Below are 13,788 nucleotides of genomic sequence, written 5' to 3' on the forward strand. Positions count from 1 at the left end.
GCTGAATGAATGGGGGTTTTCTGCATAAAAGCAGGGCTTTTGGGACTGGATCTTCAGAAGTCGCCACAGGACCTAAGAATCCGACGAGGGTAACGCCGAGCCGACCTGCACGACGACACCTCTGGTGGAGCCCTGGGGAACCGACTCACCACTTCCCGACGACAGAGGAGATCTCCCTGCCGGAGAGTCTCTTCCCCTGACTGGTGGGAACAACCAGTCCCCTTTGCTTTTTATTCGCCTCAGGACGCGGTGGTCAAATTGCCCATGCAGAAGCACCTCGGCAACCGGATAGCCACTACCCCTGAACCATGACCAAAAGGTGGTGCCTTGTGACGGAGCACTCCGCGGCTCGTCTCTTCCCTGGTGGTGCACTGGACTTCATTTCCTTCGACGACGAGATCATCTCTACTCTTAGCAAAGACCTGACGTGCATCCACCACCAGGAACAACTGCCCCCGCCGGAGCTGCCCTCCACAACAAGGTACCGTGTCCGCCTGGCTTCCCTTTCGATCGGTTCGAGTGAGGTGTCTTAATCCTCTCCTTTCCGTTGGGTCGCCTCTAAGCTTTTCTCATTCGTTGTTCTGAACTGGTTCAATCCACCGATAACAATTTGCAATACAGACTTGAATGCATCTCCTCTAGAGACTTTTTGGGACGTCGCGCCTTGCCTCTCTCCGAGTGGGCCTGGCCTCTGAACTATACGTTCTATTGTGATTCTTGCCTTCCTGCCTTGCATTTTATCTGATAGGAGCGAACTGTGTTGATTTCGTAACCTGCCTATCTTTTTCTCTCCCTTCCTAACTAATATTCGAGTGTCATCTATGTTGAGGTATACACCTCTGTCTGAAAATAAGTGGTACCAGTAGAACCTAGAGTTGTCGATATCGCTAGGGGGATTGATTATCTATTTCGTAGAGTAATTGTGTTTGATTTGTTTGCCGTGATTTGCCATAGTGTTTTTCATAGACATTTTGTTATAAATAAATACCTTAATATCTTTACACCAAGCCTCGTTGCGTGTTTGCTTGTCTTGCTGTGAAGAATTGCCCTATTTTGTATACTCCACATACTGCTCAACTTTTCTTGAGAGAAGTCTGACTGCTCAGCCACAGCTACCACGTGAATCTGTGTGGTGCAGACTGCTACCAAGTGGGTTCACCGCCAACGCCTGTAGTCCTAAATCTTTTGCAGTGGTCCCAGAGGGAACTGCACAGGTTTCCGCCTAACAGGTGTCACTGATAGTACTTATTAAATCAGGTCATTCTGTGGGCTGTTCTATTGTGGATATAAATGAATCCCAGTACCCATGAAAGGATGTCCTCCTAACACGGTCGGTCACAGTCCCTATCCTTGGTGTGGATGTTTGTGGGGTCCCTTGCATTCGTATTCCATTGTGGGACCATTGCTTGCTGTGTTAGTACTTTCTGTGCTTGTATAGGTGCTACGTGTAGATACCCTTGTGGCATCTGCACTTGTACTGTGCCCTGTTGTGCCTGCTGTATTTGTGGCACTTGTGTCTGATTCTTTGTGTGATCTTGGGTATAATACTCCTGAGGTTCAGTATTATACTGAAGAAATTATTTCATCCCTCCTCTTGAAGCCAGCCAGTTCTGCTTCATGCTCCCTCTTCTTCTGTACATTCGGGCTATGTGTCACATTCTCCCACAATTCCAACTTTGCTGCAGCTGTCCTACATTAAAGCCTCCTCCTAGCTTGGGATTTCTGAAATCCCCTCATCCTCATCTAGGCACATTCCCTCTGCCACGTGGCCACAAATGTTATCCACCTTGATCTGCAGGATACCCTACATTGCTTGATTGCACTGGCTGTACTCCTTGTGTTGAACAAAACGAAACGATGTCCACAGGCTGTGGAACACTCGTATCCCCTGCACACTCAATTTCTTATTGTAATGAAACAAACAATGTTTTGTATAGGATAGTATTATTAATTGATTCAATCATTTATAGGGTGTGGAGTATCCACATAATTCATTCATACACATAATTTGTACAACATCAATGATTTTCAATGATTTTCAAGATTCACATGTAAGTGCTTTTAATTCATGATCACCTTGTGTCAGGGTTGCTACACCCCCCCGCACCTCACTGTAGCCTCAAAAAAGATACGCTGACTGAAGAGTTAGATGTGCGTCTGTGTAATCCTTCCCACATGTACTTCTTGTGTTACCAAACCTTCACCACTTGTCAATACCGCTCCTTCTATGGCAAATGTTGACAATTTATTTGGAACTAATTTTGCTTCCTCTTGCTTTCTGGCTTCAGCTTTTTTTCTTGTTTTTCTCTTGCAACAAACGACAGTGATGTACAATACTCAACTGTATTTCTGGCTGTGGTTTCACTTCCATCCCTACCTGTTTCTTAATCTGCCTTTGCACTGGCGCGAGCAGTCCTTGATACAAAATGTGGTAAAAAAAGCCACTGTCCTATCCCACAGTTCTCTCGTCTCGAGCCTCCAACACTCTTGAATATCTTGAATAAAGGCAACAGGTCTTCATCCTTCCCCATTTTCATTGTCATAATCGCACCCATGTCTGATGTTTTGGGATACCTTACGCTAAGCGCTCTCTATACGTCTGATCTGCAAATAGTAAATGGCACTCCGTCATGTGTCGTGTTATGTGCCATTACACTTGCATACCATGCTCATCTCCAAATGTTGTCATCTCTCTCTCGTAGTATGGTTTCTAGCAGGCCTTTTTGTCACTCACTGCTAACATCATTCCTGCTGTCATCCTTTCAAACTCATAGATCGATTTTCCTACATCTGCAGTCAAACTAGGCAGTTTGCATCAAGTTATCTTTATCCATCTGTGGCCATGGCATATATTGCGGTCGGCCCTCCCCCTTTCTCTAATAATGGGAATTGTGTGTACCCTTGCCCATAATCGCACCCACCTATACTTCATGTTTTCCAGCTGGGACTAGTTCCGCCCATCTATCTTCATCCTGGCAGCGACCTTAACCTGCTCACATATGGCGGGGACACATTCCCTGCACTGCACAATCGCACTGTTGTTCATCAGAATATGGTGTTGGTTCCAGAGTTTTCTCTTTAGGGTCTTCTAATCCTGACCATTTTACCAGTTTTTCTATACTTGGATCTATGAAAAATTGCATGCACCTTCTCTCTGTACCTTCTCATGTTGCCCCCTTTCTTCATTTAACATCATTAGCCTCAGATTGTAAGGCTATCATCCCTGTCCTCATCATTAAGATCTAACCCACTTACGGACAGTCCCCTATATTCGTCTGCCAGTATGTCACCCAATTTACTTCCTATTCCTTCTGCTAAAGATCCCTCATTCTTCCCTTTAGTTTTATGGCCATCCTTGTCCCTCATTTGCCTATATAGATTCCCAATCATTTCCCCTATGTCTTCTTCCTCTTGCTCATCAGGCCATGTCTATATTCTAGGTATTCCCTGCAGCTCTCAAGGGGGCTGTTGTGAACCTCTCTCTTCTTCCCATTGTTCTTGTGCTTCAACTGGCACTATTCATCTGTTAACGAGATGATCTATTTTATCCCTAATCCTTCTCATTTCTTCTTCCCTTCTTTTCATCACCCTGTCCTCTTCCTCCTCTCTCCTGCATTGCAACTTATGTTCTTTCATTCTCTGGGCTTCTATTTTGCTGTTTCTTCTCTATTCTCTCTTTCTCTTTCGTTTGTTCCTCATACCTTCTTCTTTCTTTCTTGTGTTTCCTCTCTTTCTCCTTCTCCTCTTTGTATGCACGTTCCTGTTCCTTTTCTTTCTCTTCCTGTTCTTCTCTTTCTTCCATTTCTCAAACACCATTGATACCTTTTCCATCTAACTTATGTACTATCTGTCTTCCCTTCCATTTGTTTTGCACTACGATCCCTACCTTGGCTTTGTTCTACTCCTCTTTTCATCTCTTGACTTCCTCCTCTATTTCTATCTGTCTACTTCTTCGTTCCTCACGCTCTTTGTATTCATTGCATGTCGATATAGTTTGGTTCCTTGATCTTACTTTCTTCGATGCTGTCTTCGCTATTATAAGCAAGAGGTGTGTGTGTAGGATTAACATACTCTGCCGCTGCCTTCAATTCCCTTAAAGGATGAATTCCCTCTTTATGTTCCATTGTGCTATTGTTTTTGGCAGGAGTAAGAGGAGCTAAAGTTGTTATGTCCTCCTCTTTATGCTGATTAAGAATCCCCTCCTTCTCAGGGGGATCTTCTATCTTGGTCTGATACATTTTCTACATTTCTAGAATAGACAATATTTTTATTGCTTCTTCCCCGTATATGTAGCAAAAAAATACATTTGTTGCAATACTGTTTTTGACAACAAACCTTTGTGAAGCCATGGCTTGAGTGTTTTATTAGTCGTGCCCTTCACCCATTCCGCGTGGTACTGCCTTATTTTAGGTGTGTATCCTAGTACTGTCCTGCAGAGATGAAAAAGAGGAGTGTCCCTCATAATGACAAGTCGATCTTGACTGCCAATACTTACCGGGTTCTTAAATCTCCTACAATACAAACATTAATTTGGGCAAGCACTATCGATTGCCACCCTTTACCAATAAACATCAATATTTTAACCAATTTTAAAGTATCTCTGATATCGTTTTTCTTTATTTATTTGTTTATAGTTCTATCAACTCTTGCTTGTCTGTTGTTGTATTATCACCACCGCAAGAACCTTTATTTATTTTAAATACAATATTTTCCAGCTTTTATCCTTCTCTGATTGACGTAAATAGCTTGATTTTAAGGCCTGATATACAGTTTATGTTAGTACTATCATTTTATATTTCTTAGTTTTTACACAATAAAAGTTTTATACTGATGTATTTAGAACCCCAAATAAACATTTTCTGTGATCACCTTCCTTTACTTTTTCTTAGTACCTCATCTCACTATTTACCCTATTTTTGAGTCTAATATGCATTCTTCTTAATTGGCACTAGCCTCAGGAATCCTTATTCTATACTCTACTTGGAGTTTAATGCATATTCTTTGGTCCCTTTGGAACCCAAAATCGAGGTATACATCTCTTTAAACACACATCCTTTTACCATATATATATATATATATATATATATATATATATATACTTTATACTATAGCACCCCCTTTATTTGCCACTTTCAGTGCTCTACTTACATTCATGTCTTAGCTCTAGGCCCTTGGCAATGACTCTTCCCCATGCAACCAGTGTGCATTCAGTCCTCGGGGCATCTGCGGGGACAGGACAGGTATTTCGTCAAATGGTTACCTATCGACCACTTTGTTCCACACATTTGTATTGCTCGCTGCTCTCCACAGGAAGCTCCACAATCTTCTGGCTAATGGCAAAAGTAGATCTGGGCCTAGGTAGCTGGAACTTGAATCATCCGCTCCGCTACCAAAATGTGCACTAGCACCTTGGAGTGTGTCTCATGTGCAGAATGAAATTACCATAGTAAATTACCTTGGACCCAAATAACCAGACAAACTCAAAGAATATGGCAAAGCACTACATTATTGTCAGCTCAGATAAAGTATGGAAATCTGGTGAACCTACAAAATGCAGCTCACTCACTCTCAGTTATTTTTCTCCCACATAAAGGCCTCTTTACGAGTTTGCCGGTCCGGATACAGCGGTACCGGTAAATTTAACGGTACCGTTGTATCCAGACCGGCAAACTCTGAGTTGTGCTCGCGGGTGCCTTTCAATCGCCAGGTTTGACATGGCGGAATGAAAGGCACCCACAAGCACGGCATGTCTGTAGCACAGGAACGGTTATGGACAGAGCCGGTGCTACAGGCATCCCCATACACATTGAGCCCTAGAGGGCTCAATGGGAATGTGGATCATCTGATTCTGGCACCGGACTTTCTTGCAAGTTTGAAGGTAGCCTTGCCTGTTTTACCGGCAAGTCTACCTCCAACCTTGTGATGAGGCCCTGTTTACCTAGTTGTGCACCAACGATGATGTCATCCTCTGTGGTAAACATTAAAACCTATTGAGGGGAGTGATTGGTTAGAGGAACATATAGACTTATAATATGTATAAGTGTTAATAACACCATTGGCTAACCCTTATCTGTTAGGCACGCCTCAAACTCACCTGGTGCTTAATGAATAGACCTTGTTTTTGAGTCCTGCATGATGTGTCAGTAGACCATGAATTTGTCCATTTCGAACCTGCTATTTACTGCTATTTGATTTAATTCTGCTAGATGCTATTACTTCTCTTGGCATCTGGAGTCTTGGTTGCTCCGTCCTACTTGTGCTTTCTGTACTCTTGATTGCCCAATACTTGACAACTTGCAGATGTTTTCGCTTCTGCTTAATCTAAGAAAAATGTGCCCTTCAATCATAGCTTATCCTGGTTAACTCCCTTCGCACTTTCCAATTATATCTTGCTGTGTCATTCTTATTATTGGTAAAACAGATATTCTTGGTTTCTTGCATGAAGCTGTTTTCTGCAGCATTTCTGATCTGTGGCTCTGGTTTGTCTCTGAGGTAGTTTTGACAAGATCCGACATCCATCCTTTCATCATGGCCACTTTCCTTGCATTATAGTTTCTACTGTAGCAAGCTACTATGTCACTCATCTACCTTGCGTTTCTGCATATATACATTTGTTGAGCTTTATCTCACTTGTCTTCTCGGCATAGATGATTATTTCATCTCCTTATATTTGATTACTTTGTTACTTGGATTACACCTTCATTCTTCATGTATAATGATAATGATATTGGTTCTGTGAGTCATTGTGTCTTCTCTTTATGATGTCACTTTATTCTCATCTGTTCGCACTTGCGGCTCATCTAAACCTTATGGTGCATGCCAACATCCTTCCACCATTTCAGCGTGAGGGTATATTTGATACGGTTGTCTGAGTTCATAACGTCTCTCATATCTTTGCTGTGATATTGGGACGATACCTGGTGCCATGCACAGAGTCTTCCTACTTTGCTTCCAGTATGACACAGGTGAGGGGGTGAGCACTGGAGATGACGTAATCTGCTTCTGTACATTACATTTGGCTTGTTTAAGTAATCATGGTGATTTTGCTGGTGAGCTTCTATGAGGGATCTAGAGTAGAAGGGGGTGAGTCTGAGCTGGAGTGGGTTGGTGGGGTGAGCAGGGATGAGCAAGTGTAGGTGGTTTGGGTAAGTATGGCGTGATTAAGGGACGGTTAGTGGAGGTGAGCAGAATGTGAGTTGGTGAGCTTGGGGTCTGAGCATTGCATTAGTTGGATGCATTGGTGGGGGTGTGCAAGGGCAGGTAGGTGTGAGCTAAAATGGGGGAGACAGATTCTGCAGGGCTGAGCTACGTTTGGTGGGTGTAGGCAGGGGTAAGCTAGGGTGTTGAGTGGAGGTAGGTTGGGGTGAGCCAGGGTGGGTGAGCAGGGGCAGGCAAGGGTGAGATAAGGTTGCCAGGGGTAAGTAAGGGTGTGCTAATGTGGGCCCAGAGGCATCAGCTATGTTGGGTAGGTGGAGCAGGTAGGAATGTGCCAGGCCTTGTAGGCAAGGGTCAGCTTGGATGGGTGGGGGTAGGCAAATGGTGAATGAAGTCAGGGGTGAGAGACAGAAGATAGGTGGGTCAGGCTGAGGGCAGTAATAATTGTTTTTTGATAATGCTCTGTTTGGGTCGCTGTAGGTGTAGCTAGTCAGCGGGACCAAGTCAGTAATTTAAAATGTGAAGAAACCACAGGGAAAGGTTGCATGGTAGCATTCATGTAGCTACTGCACTTGGCCATTGCGAGTCTGACGAGAAATTCTGCAGAGTTGACCCTCTGTAAAAAAAATGACACTCTAGGTGCATTACTTGGGCTCACCCAACTTCTCAGTAAAGTGATGCAGGGTGATGTCTCTGGTTCCTGACACTGTCTCTGATACCTTCTCTGTTGAGGACTCGCCAATGGAATAGCAGGAGCAACAGTCCCTTGGCTGGGTTTCCCTGAAGTTAATTGTTTCACTACAGTAATTTCCGAAGAGGGCACCTCCATCAGAAGAGTTGCTAGTAGTGGTTTCCCTTTAATTTCATATCATCCAGCTGAAAAGGTGCCTAGATTACTTATTGGTAATCTTCATTACTCCTAGTCCTACCATTCCATGTAGTATCCAGTGAAATTGCTTGCAGAAAAAATGTAATCAGTGAAAATGTCGTGGTGAAAATACCTCTGCAGTGAAAAAGTTGCAAGAAAGAAGTAGTCAAAACATTCTACTGAACAAAGTAGCCGAAAATGTGGTGCTGCTAGGGTAATTGATAGGGATATGGAGGGTTTTGAGGGCTTGAGAATGCCTGGTTTAGGGTTAGGATGGGGTTAGGATAAGATTTAGGGTTAGAATAAAGGTTCTGGATAGAATTAGTTCAAGAGTTAGCGTCAGGGTAGTTGCTGCAGTGCTGGTGATGTTTAGGTTTTGTTAGTTATTAGGATACATTAAGTGTTAACGTAGGGGTTATGGTAAAGCTGGGGTTAATAGAGAAATGGTTTGGGTAAGAGTTAAAGAAAGAGATATGGAATTTGGTGAGAGCTGGTGATGTTGGTGTAGTATAGGGATTAGGATAAACCTAGAGGTTTGAGCAAAGTAAGCGTTAGGGTACATGTTAGAGTTGCAGTTAGGCTGAGTCTAAGGTTAGGATTAGAGCAAGGGTTTGGGTTAGGCCAATGGCTAGGTCATATGTGGCATGCTGGTGATGGGGTTGGAACTAGGTTCACTGTTCATTTTCCATTGATTTTGTATTGAGTAACATACAAATAAAATGTGCTGAAGTGTAGTGTTCTGTAAGAGTTCAAGTTAGCAATTAGAGTTAGGGTTTGGTCTAGGAACAGAGCTAGGGTGATTGTGAAGGTTTTCTTAAAGGTTTAGGCCATTGTTAGGGTTAAAACCTTGTACTTTTTTTGGATTGTATTGAGCACCTACATATTTGAAAACAACTTTTTTGCTGGCTACATTTTCAATGCCTACATTGTCCTGGGGACATTTTCGCATATAACCTCCCACATCAAAGTATTTATGTGTGAGGTACTAGCCTCCATGACAAGAATCTATTCAAATGTGTACTTTGTTTCTCTGCCTCTTTCTTTGGAGCATAATACCCCTAGTATTCCACAAGAGAATAGTTAATCATCACCAAGTGCATCGCAGACCCATGCATCCACTTTGCTAGTGGGATAGGAGTGTTGTAAGTACTGTGACGAGGAAGAGTAGGAATACGAGTTATAAGAATTACTGATAAGTAAACTGGTCATTTCTTCCAGGTCCCTCTTTCTCATAAACGTACTTACTTGTGAGGAATACCAAATCCAGTGATGAATGGGTCAATTAAAAGCAACTGCTGCTAGCAAACACCCTGTTACCTATGTATTTTTAGATGATGCACCAACCTTCACTCATCCCCGGGAATACTGGAGTGTAATACACTTGACGAAAGGAAGCAGAACCTTGACCATGAAAGTTGATGCAGTAGTGCCTAGTAAAATCGTTTAGATCAAACAAGGTTGCCACCCTACAAACGACCTGTATTTTATATCTCTTGATTCCAGGAAGGAGGAAGATGTTCCACAATGAATCTGCCGGAGAAAATGTTCACTAAATCCATCTGCTAGTCGTAGGTAGAGAGGCCCCTTTTTCTAGTCTTGGACCACAAAAGTTATAAACAGGTTGTCCAACAGTCTGAACCGATCCATTCTGTCTTGACAGTTCAACGTCACCCTTTTCACATCCAGCATGTGCCACTTCTCTTTCTCTGGAAAGGAGGGGTTCTGAAAGAAAGCAGGCAGAACAATGTCATGCTGTAGGCAAAATATAGTGATCACTTTAGGAAGTAACTTCTGATCATATGCGAGAAGGTGAGTCCAACTTAACCTTGCGCAGAAGTAAGCCTGGACACTTTCAGAAAATTATCAGGTGGGCCACATAAATCTTTTAGGAAAGATTCAACCATACCGGGCAAATGGTACATATTTTTGTCACTGGTGAATCCTGGGATGAACTTGCAGCTTACTTCCAGCTCTCGTTTGATGATTAGTAGCACAATCACAAGTCACAGATCTCAGGTTGAATTCATGGTTTAATTGATGAGTACATCCAGTCAGTCAGGGCCCTTTTGTGCTGATTTGTTTAGTTCATTTCAGTTCTTGCAGCCAATCAGACCATGGAATGCCCTAAGGAGGTTTGATCACCTATATAAGGCCAGCTCAATTCTTGTTCCGTTTCGAGTTGTTTTAGCCTGCAAAAGAAGGGGTATAAAGGGCAGGCTCATACTTGGAAGGTGTTAGAATGGTTTTTGGTGCTTTGGCGCAGGGGATTCAGGAGCTTTGAGGGATTGTAGCTGTATGATATTGGCTTTTTGTATAGTGTCTTGGCTTTTAATGTGTTTTCATAGTAAATTGTTGTGCCCCTTTGTTTTAGTGTTTGCTTAGTGTATAGATAGCTAGCCAAAATTAAGTTTCTACCCTCAAACCAGTTCCCCCAAACCATCAAAAATACTTTGCCCTTTCCCACTTTCCACTTCAGTGTTTGTTGTTGTCTCATCTCCCCAGCTGATGTTCTATTCATTTGTTTTGCAGTGTTGTTTTATTAGCATAGAATAGGTTTTGTTTACTTGCTGCACTGGGGTTGTGATTTGGTTTTCTGGGCTGATTTAGTGTTTCACATTTATGGGTTCACACAGTATGTTCATACATGGTTTTCTCACAGAGGGGAAGAAAGTTACAGGGGAGGAATTGGCGTGCAGCTCAATTTTTCCTAAAAGGAGGAGGATGTACTACTGTTGTGTGAGGTTTGGGAAACTAGGACTGTGTGTGCTGTTTGTGGGTGTTTATTTATAGGTCCTGGGCACACAGCATTGCCAATCCTCTCAGATGGTGGTGGAAGTTGAGGCATTGTGTGCACAGAAGAAAGAGTGGTGAGGGAGGCGGGGACATCATAAGGGATATTGACTAGTAACAAAGAGACGAGGTGGTATAGCCCCATGTGGCCAACACAATGGAGCAAGGGAAAGGAAGGTATCCAGGGCATGCCCCTGAGAGAGGCATGGCCAGTGGAGGAGCAAGAGGGCATGTTCCTCATGTGAGAGGAGGGGCAGCCACAGCAAGAACCCTGGAGGGAAGTATACAGAGGCTTCACTTTGGGTCAGGGCATTGAGGAGGAAGTATTGCCACTCAGCAGGGCAAGGGTGCTTTAGAGTATGTGGGGGAGCTCCATCAGGAGGAGGCTCAGGTGGAGGACCACCTTGTGCAGGTGATGCAGTATGTGGTCAAACTACATGAGAATGATGAGGAGAAGGTGTAGTAAAATGATGGTAGTTGTGGAGGAGAGTCTTCTTTTGGATGCAATGGTGGAGGGGACAACTCAGACACAGAAGATGCTGCAGGAAGCAGAGTCTTGACAGCCTTCACAGCCCACATGGTCCTGAATCTGGGATTATTTTCCCCTGACACCAGGGCAGACCGTCAGGAGGGACAAGCCTCAGGTCTACTGCATGGTGGAGGGCTATGGGGACAGGACCAAGAGGGAGCAGAATGGCTACCTGGTGAGTGAGGTTTCTGCCTAGATAGATGCATCTATCGAAGTGGCTGCCATGACCAACACCTCCAGGGAGGACGAGGAGGAAGAATCAGTGATATCACACTGTGATATCAGTGTCTGATATGACTGCTGTGGTGTAGTGCACCACAGCAGTGATATCAGACATTCTGTGCCAAAACTCTGCACCATTCCAGCCTGCCCAATCTGTGCCAGTAGCAGTGGCAACTATGGACTGTGGTAGGCCCCTGTTGTTGGAGTCACCATGGAGGGACTGGTCTCACAGAAAGACAACCCATCTGCAAAGGTGCCAGTGGTCTGTGGGACAGCTGGAGAATTAGAAAATACCCTTTGGGAGAACTTGAGAAATACAGGGTGCAGCTGCACCCATTGAAAAACACTGAGAACTTAGTCAGTGGCCTGTGAAAAGAATTGACAATCCTAAGGCCTGGCAATGACTTGTGAGAATAACCACATAACTTAAAAAATCGCTGCACCCTGTTAGAAAATGTAAGAACATTACTAAGAGGCTGCTCCCTGTAAAAAAAAAATCCTGGGCTCTTTAGAGGATGCCTGTTCCCTGTGAAACAAATGTCTGAACCTCAATGGGTGTCTGCTCACTGTGCACAAACCTGAGAATCTTAGTGGGTGGCTGCACCCTGTGCACAAACAAGAGAAACTCAAGTGTTAGCTACACCCGGGGACCCTTATCAAGTGGCTGTTCCCTATACAGAAACCTGACTACTTTATTTGACAACTAAGCCCAGTGGACGAAATAGAGAGCCTAAATTTGGAGCTGCATCCTCTGGGAGAAACTGAAAGTCTTACTTGGTGGCTGGACCCTGAGATAACACATGAAAAGCTAATGGTGTGTTTGCAGCCTGTGGGGGAACCTGTGAAACTTAAGAGATGGCTGCACCCTGAGGAACTACCCGCAAACCATAGAGAGTGGCTGGGCACTGGGACAAACAGAGAACTTTATTTGATGGTTGTGCCCTGTGAAAAAAATATAAGAAACCTAAGGGGAGGCTGCACCCTATGGGAGATCTTGAGAACCTTTGTGGGTGGCTGCATCGTGTGGGGAAACAAGAGAACTCTTAACAAGTGGTTCAATTATTATGAGACGATGAAACAATTGAATATAATATTACTCACACAATAGGCAAGGGCATGTGCAAGAATAACACTGGTCAGGGCCTCTCAGTCACTATTATAGCTACCAATTTCCCAATTACATTCATAATGTTCAGTTTCTGACATATATCATATAACAAATCATCATCATCAGTCGAGCTGGTGTTAGCAATTGGTAGATGCCATGCCATAGTCTTCTGCATTCAAGTGTCAGTTTATTGTTATTTGATTGGTTCTTTCTCCCATTGATGTTGCAAGCACTGCAGCAATGCATCATTGCAAATTTCCACAGTGTCCTCTCCTTGTGATGCTTGTTACGAGTCCTCCGCCATGATACATGCGGATGAAATGCACCACTTTTACTTTGAAATGTGGGTCCATGTAGAAAGCCACCATGTACTTGATGTTAGCTTTAAATTTATGTACCTATAAATGGCCAATCTGATACCTCACCATCTGTTCTGCATTGGCATCACATGCCAAGGCGCAGGCCCTCACCTTGTTTATCAGTGTGTGCTCAACCAGGAACAATAGATGGGAACCTCACATAAAGATGCATTGTGACGACTAATCTATTTGATGACCTCCTCAAAAGGTCGTAGTGTGGAGCAGACATTAGACAGAAGTCACTGACTCAGTGTTAAAACGCCCCTTCTAGAGCTCTGCTGTGAGTTTTGCAATAATGTGTAATATTATTAGAGTCCTCAGGTAGCCTGGAAAACAAGTGTAGAGCAGAGTGCCCACGGCTGCCCACTGAGGTTTTCAGGTTGTGCAGTGGCATCTTGTAGCACACCTGCAGTTGGTGGAGTGCAATTTCTGTGGTGATAATCCCAGCTGAAATGAGAGCTGATGCTAACCTGGACCATAATGAATAGTTATTATTTTTATTATGTTTATTTGATTTAATTGTACTTTACAATATTTACAAATTTAACAGACGCAGTGTATATAACAAAATAAAAGAATTGCAACAAAAAGTAATTCCAGTCTCCTCATAGATAATTTCTTTCCATCCTCTTTCAAATAGACGAACGTTCATTGTATCATGTACATGTTCTTCATTCCACAGTGATCCACATGAGAGCCCTCAGTCGTTAATATTTAGACTATACTTTCCTAAGTCCAATTATGTTGTTTTGATTAG

Source organism: Ambystoma mexicanum, chromosome 1p, assembly GCF_040938575.1.
Source record: "Ambystoma mexicanum isolate Mex_15411 chromosome 1p, UKY_AmexF1_1, whole genome shotgun sequence".
Taxonomy (NCBI): domain Eukaryota; kingdom Metazoa; phylum Chordata; class Amphibia; order Caudata; family Ambystomatidae; genus Ambystoma; species Ambystoma mexicanum.